Source organism: Pongo pygmaeus, chromosome 4 (assembly GCF_028885625.2).
Source record: "Pongo pygmaeus isolate AG05252 chromosome 4, NHGRI_mPonPyg2-v2.0_pri, whole genome shotgun sequence".
In the NCBI taxonomy this organism is placed as follows: Eukaryota; Metazoa; Chordata; class Mammalia; order Primates; family Hominidae; genus Pongo; species Pongo pygmaeus.
In genome coordinates this window covers 77,838,060-77,851,389 of record NC_072377.2, presented here as the reverse complement: position 1 = coordinate 77,851,389, position 13,330 = coordinate 77,838,060, and positions in this window count along the sequence as shown.

Below are 13,330 nucleotides of genomic sequence, written 5' to 3'. Positions count from 1 at the left end.
GGAAAGGAAAGTAGCTTCCATGAAATTTGGTTGATGCCAGTTGCTGGATCTGAGACATTAGAAAGGAGAGTGTAGGTGCCTTTAAAGTGCTGGTGGAAATGGATGGAGGCAAAGCTGAGCACTTCACCAGGGAGCACAGCAAGTCTGCCATTTACTTCTAGGATGTTGCTACACAGGGTTCTGGCAGGGAATTGTCTGAAGAAAATTGTGGTTGAGTTTAGAATTAAAGCAAAAAAGACATAGAACCTAAACTGTACTGCTCTAGGAGTAAAGGCAAGGTGCTTGGTAGCCGTGCACATTTTGTTTCTAGCAGCTGGTGTTCTAGCTGGCATGGTGGGATTTGTATATATTATAATGTAATATTTGGGGAATAGTTTCTCTCTAGGCTTTAGGATTTTTTTGCTTGTTTTCATATTCCCTAAATTGTCTGCTCCCAGACGAGGAGCAGAGCACAGTGATGGGTTTGACATATGTGTGTGTCCAGAAGCAGGAGAATGTATAGTGGAGAGACAGGTGGGTGGCAAGGCTGGCTTGGAATTGGTGCTGGCTCAAGAACTGAACAGCCTGAGCTTGAGCAAGCCACAAACTCCAGGGCTCAGTTTACTTCTTGATAAGTGAGATGAACTTGTTTTTTGAATTTAGCAGAGGAATCTTCTTTTTCTCAAAGAAAATCTTACACTGCATTCCATTTTATCTTTAAAATAGATATTAAAAATAGAGCTATTCCAGTTGAAATAGAGAAGGGGAGGCTCCCTCTCTGCCTGCTGGCCTTCCCTGACCCCTCTCTATTTGGATACCCCAAGGAACCCTAGATCTCTGAGAACTAACTGTGAAACCAGACTTAAACTTGGCTTCACCCCCTCATCTCTAAGGTCATGTATTTTAAAAAGAAACGAAACCCTAATAAAATTGCTTTGTGGCTTCATCTCAGTTCAATCAATCCAATATGGAAACTAATTAAAAAGTAATTTAAATGTTTGCTGAAGTTTTTAAACAATGAAAACAAAACAAAACACTTATGTCTTCACCTCAAAAAAATCCTTCCAAAGGATATTAGTTTCATCACCAAAGCATAACTTCTCCTCTGTCTCCTGCACCTTCACCCCCTTCACACATGCCGTAGCTCCTTCCAAAGTCCTTTCCTCTTCCCCTTCCACTGGAGTCCTTAACTCAGCTGACAGAGGTAGGATCTTCTTCCTTCTCTTTCCCTTTCCCCCTCTCTCCTTATCGGATGTCTTTTTCTTGTTCATTTCCTCTCTATCCAATCAATGGGAATCTGTCAGCTCTCAGTCTTCTCCAGTTTGGTTTCATTGTGGCCATTTTAACCCCATCAGCTCTGTAACACTCCCAGGCAGAGCAGTTGCTGGGAAGATCCCTGGGTATCTTCCTTTTAGAGTAGCCAGGCAGGGTTGGAGAAGATTGCAAACACTTAGAGGTCAGTATCTTCTTTACAACTTCCCTCTTCACTAGTGATCCAAATGTCCCATTCCTAGAACTCCTTCCTTACCTCTTGCTTTAAGTGAAATATTAAAAACATGCAGTATCTGACTGGGACGCCTGGGTTGGAAGCAAAAGTCACATTTTGGGAGGTGTTTCCATGCTCATGTGGTCTTCGTTGTGTGTGTCTCTCATTCTCGTCCTTTCCCTGAATCACTAGTGTTTCTGAGATCATTCCCCAATGCCCCAGCATTTCTGTGCCATGGCAGATGGTCAAGAAGGATTGTCTTCCAGTTCTTTTGAGGCAAATGGGGTTATTTAAGGAAGTCTTTGGATCTTTTTAAGTGAGTTGCCCAATAGGATTCATCAGGCTTTGAGTGGGCTCAGGGGGGACCTATGGAGGTGGTAGCTTCCCAAGGCGAGGCCGATTCTAGCTGAGGTTCCAGGCCTATTATATGGGTGTAAATGGGGCTCTGAGGCCAGAAATACAGCATTTCCTGCTGCTGTGTTCACACTTACCTGAGTCCCGTGTGACTGTGGCTGTTTTTCAGGCACAATCAACACAGTCTTAAGTTCGTTTTGGCTTCACATGAAAGAGCAACATGATCTCTACCCCCACTTCAGAATGACTCTGTGTTTTCCTAATTAGTGTACCCATATTTCTTGTCTTTGATATGTGTGGATTCATTTCCTTATGTGTTACTCTTCCGGTGGCATAGCCCCTGCTGCCCACAACCCTCTCCCCCTACAAACACACACACACACTCAGTCTCTTGTGCGCACACACACACACACACACTCACACACTTCCCTCAGGAGAGAACAATCGTGTGGCCCAGCACTCGATAATGCCAGGATCCCAGAGTGTGCCATCTATTCAATGCTTGCCAAAAAACCTGACCCTTTGACAGTTGCAAACCAACCACAGATCCTTGCTTTAAGAAAAAAAAATTCTCCAATGGCAGGTCCATTGGTAAAGGTGGGTGACAAAGGAAATTCTAATGTGCAGCAGGTGAGCGTGAATGTGTATGTGTGTATGAATGTGTGTGTGTGTGAGAGAGAGAGAGAGAGAGAAAGTGCAAATCTCACAGGCATCACTTGACTGAGTCTGTGTTTGTGTAACTCATTAGTTGCTTATGGAGTCATTAGGGCTGGGGAACCAGTTCTACCTCATTGTAGAACTGTGTACTTGCCACAAATTGCCTTCACCCAGCATACTTTCTCTTCATATACTTGTCCTCTTGGGTTGAAACCCAGGCTTTGTACTGGCTAAAAAAGACATGGAAGGAGCCCAGGACATAGATTAGATGGTCTTGTCCAATCTGGCACTGCCAGGAGAGGCAGCAGAAATGACAAATGGCATAAATCATGCATGGAGTCAGGTTTTCTGGAGGTGAATCCTGAAACTGCTGCTTTCCAGCCGTGTGACCTTGGACAAGCTACTTAATATTTGTGAGCCTCATTCTCTTTATTTGTAAAATGGGAATGGCAATACTAGTACCCACCTCATGGGGTTGATGTGAGGGCTGAATTTGTTAGCACAAGTCTTGTTCACAGTAGGCTCCATATAAGCCCTTGCTATTTGTTATTTATGGCACAATGGGGATGGCCTTTTATTCTAACCATTTCCAGAGTTACTACCTGAGAGATAGCCATTGCTATCTCTCGCCTGGGTTATTACACAGAATTTCCTAACTGATTTCCCTTCTCCCTACCCTACTGAAGTGACATACCAGAGCATGCCACTTGTCTGTTCAGAATCATCTGCTTACTCCCCAAGTCGCTCAGAGTAAAAAAACAAAGTCAGTATATTGGCCTAAAAATCCAATCCAGCAACCTGCAACCTTCTGTTTTCTGACACCGTCTCCTGATCCCCCTTCCCTTCCTCAATCTACCTGTCCCACTGGCCTCCTTATCTTCCTCCAACAGAATGCTGTTGCCTAGAATTCAAGATCATTCTCTCTTTAAGCCCTACTCAACAATTTTCATCTTCCTGGGCACACAGGCCCTAAAACTTAGAGAACAACTTTTTAATAATTCCACAAAGGACAGAGCTCAGACTCTGCTCTTCCAGCTCACGCTTTTATTCCAGGAATCCTGCCTTTTGATGATCACTTTATACTCTGTTGGACTGAACCTTTCTCATTACAAGTGTGCCTGCCCCTCACTCCAAAAAGGTGATTTCCTCCTTGAAAACTGGAACCAAGCTTTTTCATTAATTTGCATTCTTCCCAGAGCCTTGCACATCACCAAGTCCTGATAGGTTAACTTGGGTAGTGCAGAGGCAGGACCTTGGGTCCTGGATGGGCTATTCCCATGTTTCAATGTGAGTAATTACTTCATTCACGACATGTCAACTGAGCACCTACCAAGCGCCAGGACCTGATGTGGGTACAAGAGTAAATGTGACATGACCCCAGCTCTCCACACTTCTTATAGAAGGGATTTTCAGTCATATGCATTAGAATCATCTGAAGGGTTTAAAAAATAAAGCTATAGTTATAGGCATCCATTTGATATAGCTATACATTAGATATAGATATAGATGCACGTACAGGTACAGAAGATATACATATGAGGAGCCCCATCCCAGGCCTGCTGAATCAGAATCTTCAGAAGTAGGGTCCTGGTAGGCACATATTTTCAGAGCTCCACCACCGAAGGTGGCTCCTGTGAGACTCTGGTCCTGTCTCAGGCTACAGGAGCTGGTGAGACCACACTAGAAGATGACCCAAAGGAAGAGGGGTGTTGGGCAACCCCTACAGGAGCAGAGCTGATATGGGAGAGATGAGGGCAACTAGTCAATTTTGTTTAAGAACTGAAACTGGTATCAAGCACCAGTCACCCTGCTGGGGACCCTTGGAAAGGAGGGCAGCTATGTCTCTTTCCAGATTTCAGTGCATGATTTCTGAAAAAGGGTCAAATACTTAAATGATTGGGCTGATCTTTACTAGATATTAATTCAGATCACATCACCTCTCTGTTTAAAACCCTCCAGTGGGCTGGGTGTGGTGGCTCATGCCTGTAATCTCAGCACTTTGGGAGGCCGAGGCGGGCAGATAGGCAGATGACTTGAAGTCAGGAGTTTGAGACCAGCCTGATCAACATGGTGAAACCCCATCTCTACTAAAAATACAAAAATTAGCCAGGTGTGGTGGCGGGCACCTGTAATCGCAGCTACTCAGGAGGCTGAGGCATGAGAATCTCCTGAACCTGGGAGGTGGAGGTTGCAGTGAGCCGAGATCACACCACTGCACTCCAGCCTGGGCAATAGGGTGAGACTCAGTCTCAGAAAAAATAAAACAAAAACTTCCAATGGCTGCCCGTTTCACTCAGGGTGAAGGTCAAAGTCATTTCAATGCTCACAAGGTCCCCATCGTGTCTCTGACTGCATCGCCTCCCAGTCTCCCTCTCGGATATTCCTGGCCACCTTACTGCTCATTGTACCCGCCAGGTGTGTTCCCTCCTGGGGCCTTTGCACCAGCTGTTTCCTCTGCCTGTAACACCTTTCCCCTGACAACCACATAGCTAATTTCCTCTCCTCCTTTAAAGTTTCATTCAGATGCCAGCTTCATAATGAGGCCCACCCTGCATATGCTGCATAAAGAATTATCCTGAAACTTAGTGGATTAAAACAACAAACATTTATTATCCCACAGTTAATGTGGATCAGGAAATTTGGAAGGAGCAGATGAGTAGCTGTGCCTCAAGGTCTCTCAGGAAGCTGCAGTCCAGGTGCCATCCAGGCTGCAGTCATTGAAGGGTCCCCTGGGCAGGAGGGTCCTCTAAGCTCCTGCCACTGGTTGTTAGCAGGAGGCCTTGGTGCCTCCCCATGTGGGCACTTCTCACAGTATGGTGGCTGGCTTCTTCTAGATTTAGCGACCCAAGAGAAAGGCAGAGGCCATTATATTTTATGACTTAGATTCAGAAATGACGTATCAGTATTTCTGCCATATTCTGTTGGCCACACAGACCAACTGTGTCACAGTGGTACGAGGGACTACCCCAGTGTGTGGAGACCAGAAAGTGGGGGTCATTAGAGCCTACGCTGAAGGCCAGCCCTGACTAACCATCTTATTCTAAGTGGAAATTCATCACCTACTGCCGGCACTCTTGATTCCCTTTACCTAATGCTCAGTTTGTGCTTTCTTTGGCACTTTCACCTTCCTACACATGAAATGATTTAGTCTTTTATTGTGTATTAGCTTAATACCCATCTCCCACACAGCTGGAGTCACAAGGGCAGGGACTTTTGTCTTTACTTCTTGCAATATCCCAGGTCCTAACACAGTAGGTGGCATATGGTAAGTTCTCAGTAGCTATTTATTAAATGAATGAATGAATGTCCCCTTAACACAGGGCACATTTATAGAAACATTGAGATGATCTCCAGTTCTCTTCTGTGACAGCCCCTAGACTCTGAACCTTCACTATTACTTCTAAGGTATCATTTTAAGGATGCAGTATAACAGATAGCAAAGAGCTTCTTTTCTGCTACCCATGGGCCCAATATTCAGTCTGTGGACAGTTCTGTAATTCATTCTTTCACTCACTTTACACATATTTATTGAGTGCTTATTATTTGCCAGACACTATGCTAGACACTGGATATATGATGGTTATTACTTAATGAATACTTACATTTTTAACTTACACTGTCTCAATTTTCATTGAATTTATAGCCTAGCAGGGGAACCAAAAATTAATGAACCATGACAACAAATGCACAATTGTAGCCATAAGAAACAATTTGGTGGAGAAGTACGTGGTATTATGAGGACATATAAAAAGGAGTCATTGACCTGTTCAGGGAGATGGGGCTGAAATGATCATTCGGAGACACATTGTGCAGGGTCTTGTAGGCTAAGGTACTTTAAAAAAATAACAGCTTTATTGAGACAGAATTGACATGCCATAAAATTTACCCATTAAAATATACAACTCAATGGCTTTTAGTATATTCACAGGGTTGGGCAACCATCACTACAATCAATTATAGGACATTTTCATCACCCCCAAAAGAAATCCTATATCCATTAAAAGTCACTCCCCATTCCCCTAAACCCATGTCTTCCCTAACCTTAAGCAAACACTAATTTACTTTCAGTCTCAATAGATTTGCTTATTCTGGACATTTCATATAAATGAAATCACATAATATATGGTATTTTTCATATGGCTTATTTCACTTGAGGTAATTTTTTCAAGATTCATCCATGTTGTGTCATGTATCAAGTACTTCATTTCTTTTATTTCTGAGTAATATTCCTTTGCATGGATATATTACATTTTATTTATTCATTCATCATTTCAGTTGCTTCCACCTTTTGGCTACTATGAATAATGTTTCTGTGAACATTCATGTATTAATTTTTGTGTGGACAGTTGTTTTCACTTCTTTTGGGTATGGACCTAGCAGTGGAATTGCTGGGTCACATAGTAACTCTATATTTAAACTTTAAAGGAACTGCCAGATTGTTTTCCAAAGTGGCTGTATGATTTTACAATTCCCATGAATCATATATGAGGGTTCAGATTTCTCCATCTTCTTATGAACACTTGTGTTTGTTCATCATTTTTAAAAATATGTATCCTAGTGGAAGACATCACGTTATACCTTGTTAGGATGGCTATTATCAAAAAGTCAAAAAATAAATGTTTGTGAAGTGGTATCTTATTATGGATTTGTATTTCCCTGATGGCTGATGTTGAATATTTTTTATATTCTTATTGGCTATTTGTTTATAATATTTGTAGAAATGTCTATTCAAGTCCTTTGCTCATTTTTTAATTGATTTTTTTAAATTGTTGAATTGTAAGAGTTCTTACATATTCTAGACACAAGTTCTTTATCAGACATATGATTTGCAAATATTTTCTTCAATTCTGTGGATTTCTTTTAACTTTCATAATGGTATCCTTTGAAGTACAAAAGTTTTTTAATTTTGAAGAGGTCAAATTTTTTCTTTTTGTCACCTGTGCTTTTTCTTTTGTCACTTGTGCTTTTAGTGTCATATCTAAGAAGGCTTTACCTAACTCAAAGTCATAAAGATTTACTCCTATACTTTCTTCTACAAATTTTGTAGTTTTAGCTTTTACACTTAGGTCTATGATCTATTTGATTTAATTTTTGTATATTTATGAGAATGGGGTCCAACATCTTTCTTTTACATGTGTATATTATTGTCTCAGCACTATTTGTTGAAAAGATTATTCTTTCTCCATTATAATTGTCTTGGCACCTTTGTTAAAAATCAACTGACCATAAATGCGAGAGTCAATTTCTGGACTCTAAATCCTATTCTATTAACATATATATCTGTCTTTATGCCATTACCAAACTGTCTTGATTATGGTAGCTTTGTAGTAAGTCTTGAAATCAGAAAGTGTGTAAATCCTACTTTATTCCTCTTTTGCAAGATTATTTTGGCTATTTTGAGTTTCTTGAGTTTTCATATGAATTTTAAGGTCAGCTTGTCAGTTTCTGTAGAAAAGCCAGCTAGGATTTTGATAGGAATTGCATTAAATTTATAGATCAATTTGGAAAGTATTTCCATTTAACAATATAACATCTTTGATTCATGAACATAGGCTATCTCTCCGTTTACAGAGGTCTTAGTTTCTTTCAATGTTTTGTAGTTTGCAGAGGATAAGTTTTATGTTTCTTTCATTAATTTATTGCTAAGTATTTTGTTCTTTTTTATGCTATATCAAATGGGCTAAGATTTTGTTTATATTTTAGAAGCAATGGAAAGTCATTGAAGGATTTTAAACAGGAATGGCCATGACTATGATTGTATTTTTAAAGACTCCTCTTGGGTCTGCGTTGGGAATTCATTTAAAGGCATAAGAATGGGTGAGTGAAGGCCAATCTAGAGGTTACTTCAGTGGTCCAAATGAGAGACATTGATACTTAGACAAAGACAATAAATAAAAGATGGCAAAAAGTGGACAGATTTAAGATGCCTTGAGAAGGTAACTCAATAAGATTTAGTGATGGTTTGGATTTGAGAATGAGAGAAAGGGAAACGTCAAGGTTTTTATCTTGTATAACAGAATGGATGGTGGTGCCATTCATTGTGATAAGAAAAACTATAAAAGAACCAGCACATTGCCTTTAAATGCCTCTCTAGGGATAATTGAATCCAATCCACATATTATCTTTGATTTTTCCAAGACTTTTATGAGGTAGGTAGAATAAGCATTAATGTTTCCATGTGAGGGGTGATAAAATCGAGGCCACAGTGAGAAAGATCACTGATTAGAAGTCAGAATGGGATTTGGCCCATGCTGTGGTAAAAATTGCTGGGTTCCCTTGGCTATGTCAGTTAACCTCTCTTGTGGCCAGTTTCTTTATCTAATAAATGTGGTACTTGGTGAAGTTCCTAAAGTCTCTTTCTGCCTGCCTTTTTTCACTAATACTATTCACTAAAAAATACATGCGGATTAAATGACGTGTGAAAGGACACAAGTGCTGATGGAGGTGGGATATGAATTCTGATCTTTTGAGTCCATTGCTCATTATAGTATGTGGCCTCTAATTTATTTTTTCCCATTTGTATTTTATGAGAAAAATAAATGTTGCCATCTTGCTCACAGACATTGGGCAGTATGGTTCATACTTGGGCCTACATGTATAATTGTTTTTAAGTTTTGGAAATAGGAATACATGAATCAGCAATCCCTTAAAGCCATAATTGTGCTCACTATTGAGTATCTTTACTATGTTTAAAATGCCCTTGAGTATCTTACTATGTTTAAAATGCCATTGAGTGTTTTACTATGTTTAAAATGCTGGTGCTTCATGCATTAACACTCTTTCTATTCCTGCTGTGACTTTAAGTTCTCGCCAGATTTAGAAAGCTCTTATTTTCTGAGGTGGCCACTCAGAAACTTTCTCAAGAATGACTCACAGGTTGCGGCCCACAGACTAAATTTTATGTAGTTAATCTCCAGTGACCCAAGAGTTCTCCATCTTTTACGAAATATGGTCTATGGGAACAGAAGGCCAGGTATGGAATGGGAAAAGTAAATACCAAAAAAAGTGTTATTGTACATGAAAGGGGGGCAGTGCGTTCTCCCAGGAGATAGAGTAAAATAATTATGCTGAAGCATTGGCAAACCAGGCACCCAATGCCAGGCAGGAGCTGCACACGCTGAGAGGGTAAGGAAACTGGGTGCTTGCGCTCAGCTGGTAGGTGGCACATGCTTCCTCATCTGTGGCCTCTGTAACCTGAATAAGGAAAGGGAGGGATTCGCTTTAAGACCAGTCTTTGAATCCACCGCCTGAATGAAGGACCAGGACACACCTGATCTATTCAGTCTCTAGCAGCTTCTTTCAAATAACAAACAAGCTCAGCATTTACACTGTGTATGTAAATTTCCATCACAATAGCTGCCCTGCTTTTATGGAACTAGGAACAATTTGATAGTTCAGATAAAGGGAGAACCCTTTGAAAGAAGACACCCTGCTGAAATAACATCTCTGTTAAAGGGGCACGTTTTCTCCACACATGATCCCGTCAGGAGTGTCACATTGCAGAGAAATATGATAGCAACTCCAAATGATCATTTCTGCACATTTGGATAATGAATTTTAAAGAGATGACTGAAGAGCTGTTGGGCAGCCAGAACGTGCTCACCAGCTGGGCAATGTGCCATGGGCTTGGCTGTGAACAGAGGAGGAGGGAGGCGACTGTGTGTGTGGTGGAGTGGGGGCCAATGTGTCATTCCCTTTGGAGGGAAAACACGGGCTTTCAGAGAGTCTGAATGTTCATGACTTGAGGAAAACGAGATAATTTCTAAATTGGGAAGAAAAGCAATTCCAACTTCTATTCTCTGGAGCAATGAGTTCCAAATGTCAATTAGGAAGAAAAAAAAAAAAAATTACCTTCATTCACCTACTCTGCCCTGGCAGGGGAGGGTAGGACAAGAATCTGAATAGTTCATACCCCAAGGAATTCTGATTATGTGATAGGGAAACCCAGTCTGAGAACCACTAATTGACAGAACTACCTCGAAACATAGCTCTTGCCAGAGTCAGAATGGAGGTAATAGTTAGCAGTTCTCTGCTCCATAGTTTGTACTTTCTCTGTGTGGCAAATATGTAACAGTACAATAAAGAGTCATTTTTCAAGTTAATTGAAAGATGTTCTAAATGAGAGAGGATTTTGAAAATAAAATGAGTAAAAAACTGCATAATGTTTTAGCCATTTTAACCTGTGTTTGGACAGCTTGGGCTGCTATAACAAAATACGATAGACTGGGTGACTTAAACAACAGATGTTTATTTCTCACAGTTCTGAAGGTTGAGAAGTCCAAGATCAGAGTACCAGCATGGTTGAGTTCTTGGTGACAGCCTTCTTCCTGGCTTGTAGACAGCTGTTTTTTCATTGTTGCCTCACATGGCAGAGAAAGAGAGAGGAAGAGAAAGAAAGAAGAGACAGAGAAAAGGAGAGGTGGGAGAAATAGAGTGAGCAAGCTCTGGTTTCTCTTCCTCTTCTTCTAAGGACATCCCCATCATGGGATTCCCACTCTTGTGATCTCATCTATACCTAATTACCTTCCAAAGGCCCCGCCTCCAAATACCATCATATTGGGGATTAGGCTTCAACATATGAATTTTGGGGGACACAGATATTCAGTCCATTACTTGGAAGCTGTTTACCAGCTCCTCAAAGCTGAGCCAAACTAAGCCTCCCCAGTTGAAGTGGCCAACACTCATGGGACTGAGTTTCCATCTGAGAAGTAATGGGACTATCTTTGCATCTTCTGCTTCCAACGCTTTTGGATGTTTCTGTCTTAGTCTATTTGGGTGACTGTAAAAGAATATTATAAACTAGGTGGCTTATAAACAACATAAATTAGTTTTTTACAGTTCTGGAGGCTGAGAAGTCCACAATCAAGGTGCCAGCAGATATAGTGTCTGGTGAAAACCTGCTTCCTTATACATGATGCCTTCTTGCTGTGTCCTCACATGGTAAAAGAGGCACAATATCTCCCTGGGACCTCATTTATAAGGGTACTAGTCCCATTCATGAGGGCTGCAGCCTTATGACCTGATCATAAACCCCACCTAGTAGTATCATCACATTGTGATTACGTTTCACCATTTGAATTTTGGGGGACAAACATTCAGCTATAGCAGTTTTCTTGCAGGGAAGGGGCATGAAAAAGAGGCTGAATGGGCAATCGGTACAAGCTGGAGCTGAGAGGATAGCAACACCCATAAAACTAGAGGACACAAGCTTGTGTAAGAAAACAGAGAGCAGGGTTGGGGTGGTGGAAGGGGAAAAGAAAAAAGTCTTACTGAAGATCAATTCACTAAGAAGGAAAAAATAGTTGGTGACTTAACTGTTCATTTCTGGCCTTATTATTATTATTTTTAATTGATATAATAGTCCATATTTTGGGAGTACAGTGTGATATTTTGATACATGTATACAATGGGTAATGATGAAATCAGGGTAATTAGCATATATCACCCCAAACATGTGTCATTTTTCTGTGTGAGGAACATTCAAAATCCCCTCCTTCTAGCTATCTGAAAATATATAATATATTGCTGTTAATTATAGTTATCCTGCATTGTTATGGAACCCTATAACTTATTCCTTCTACCTGGCTATAATTTTGCACCTGTTCACCAGCTTCAGGCTATCTATTTTTCTGAAAGTTCTGTTCAGAGGGTCAAAGCCATAGCTCACCTACCAAGGGGGTAGATGCACACTACCTCCCTGTCCCTGTCTCCTAACCCTGTGAGCTTTACATCAGATTTTAGAAACTGGAATGTTGTCTCCAGAGAGTATGGCTCAGGATTTGCCTCTCTTGGGTCTCTGCAGAGAATGGTATGAATTCCCACTTCCATCCAAGTCTCCCACCCAAGCCAGAGCTCCGTGCTTCAAGTCTAAAAATACATTCCTATTGCACTTAAAATAAGATTTTGCCTTTACACTCTGATATTCCCACTTCCGTTAGTGCATTCGGTAGTTGGGATGATAATTATATTCAATCTTCTTAAAGATGGATGAATTGAGCTTCACTCCAGCCTAAGGGTCCTGTGTGACCTACCATTAAACCCTGGCTTTACCCCCTGATTTATGCCCTTACCTTAAAGATATGGGCTATTTTCCCCACAGGACCATAAGCTTCTCCAAGGCAAGGAATAGGTCTTATTCGACTTTGGATCCCAGAACACAGCACAGTGCTTGGCACTCAGTCAGGGGCCAGTGACATGCTGAACAGAACTGAAATCAAGTTATTCTGACATAACCCCTCTGGAGACCATTACACATTTATCACCTCATGGGTTAAGAATTCAGTGAGCTAGTCACAATTCTGTCCTGCCAATATTGGGAATGTATATATATATATTTTTATCCAATACAGATACTGAGAAAAAGTTTGGAGACCTGCTGTAAATAGAGTCAAGAGCATGCATATTCCTTCAGACTGCTGGGCTCCTCCAACTTCCAAGGGTCCAAGGCAGAGCCTGGGTATCCCAGGCAGCTACACCTGAGGTGGGTATGAAGAGTCAGGGGTCATTCCCTTTGGAACCCAGGCCGTGAAGCTGGGGAAGGTGCCCAGGTTGGAGTCCTTTCGCACTGCTGTGAGCCAGGCTTTCTGCTGCCTTTAAACCTAGATGATTCAGGGTGCTGGCCTAGCCCCTCCAGATTCAAAGGCCCTTTGCCTGGGCTGGAACTGCCCTTACTGTCCATGGGTCATTAGGATGCTTCATCCTTTCATCTAGCCAACCAACATTTCCTGGACATATGTTACCTTCCTGCACTTCCGGGCCCAGCTCCTGAAGAGCTTGTGGCCATGGTAGCCAGGAGGTGCAGGATCTTCTGCTTCTGAGACCGACCTCTTCCCGGGCTTTCTTCTCTGTCCAGGA